This window comes from Dendrobium catenatum, unplaced genomic scaffold, assembly GCF_001605985.2.
Source record: "Dendrobium catenatum unplaced genomic scaffold, ASM160598v2 fragScaff_scaffold_173, whole genome shotgun sequence".
Taxonomy (NCBI): domain Eukaryota; kingdom Viridiplantae; phylum Streptophyta; class Magnoliopsida; order Asparagales; family Orchidaceae; genus Dendrobium; species Dendrobium catenatum.
In genome coordinates, this window is record NW_021318635.1 from 663,745 (window position 1) to 664,826 (window position 1,082).

A 1,082-nucleotide genomic window follows, 5' to 3' on the forward strand; every position below is an offset into this window, starting at 1 on the left:
AATAGCAAAGTAAGCTTAACTAGCTACATATACTCACTCATTTACCCTTTTGGTTATCAAACTCAGTGTAAATAATTGTTTAAAGCAAGTAATTGTAACTAATAGAAAGGTACTTTCCATCTTTACGAAAAGAATATCTCCAATGCCATAGCATTCAAAAATGCAATGTAATGTAACGAAAATAAATTGAGAATTTAAATGCAAATTTATATGGTCAGGCACATTACTTGTAAAAATATCTACTCACTAAAACTTTCTCTTTTCAATTTATAACTTTAAGAGGGTTTTCTAACCTAACATTTTATTGACCTTTTATATAACAACTACTATTGCAACAAAGAATCTCAATTCAATAATATGCTCAGAAATTTGTACAAAGAAAACTAACCCATTGAAACCTCAATTACATATAGCCCAATAACAATAAAGAGCACAATAACATGGTTAGAAATCACACCGGTGAAAACGTCAATAAAAACTAAGAAAATATTATTTAATTCATAACTTTAATAAATTTTATTAAAATAAAAAACAAAGACTAGGTTTTAGAGTCTACAGGAGCTCTACAATTTCTTAAAGCTAGCCTGGGCAGATGATTCCCTCGGGCCTCAGCCCCAAATCCTCTTACTCTTTTTTCTTTCCTTTCCTCCTCCCCTCCCTTCTCTGGTAAGTGAAAAGTTCGTTAGGGATGTTAGCCCTATGAACTCGTCCTGAGGCTAACCAAGAGGGGGTGGGTGGGTGGGGGGGGGGGGGGGGATGATTGTATTTTAAAAAAATTCTTTAAAACCAGGAAGAACAGTTATCATATACTAAAGCACCAAGAAAAAAAAACAAGTCGGAAAATTAAAGTCGAAAAGCAGTAAAAAGATACAGGGGTTTATAGTGTGTTCGGTCAACTTGACCTACGTCCACTCCCCGGAGGCGCCCTCCGAGTATTGCACTACCAACGTGACTCTCCTTTAGCCCTCACAGCTAGGCGGAGAATCCCTTACAAAAGCACCTCTTTTTGCCACCCGGCAAGGCAGAGAACCCCACTCTTTTGCTTCCTCCTAAAGCAGGAGAGAACCATGATCACTTGCTGA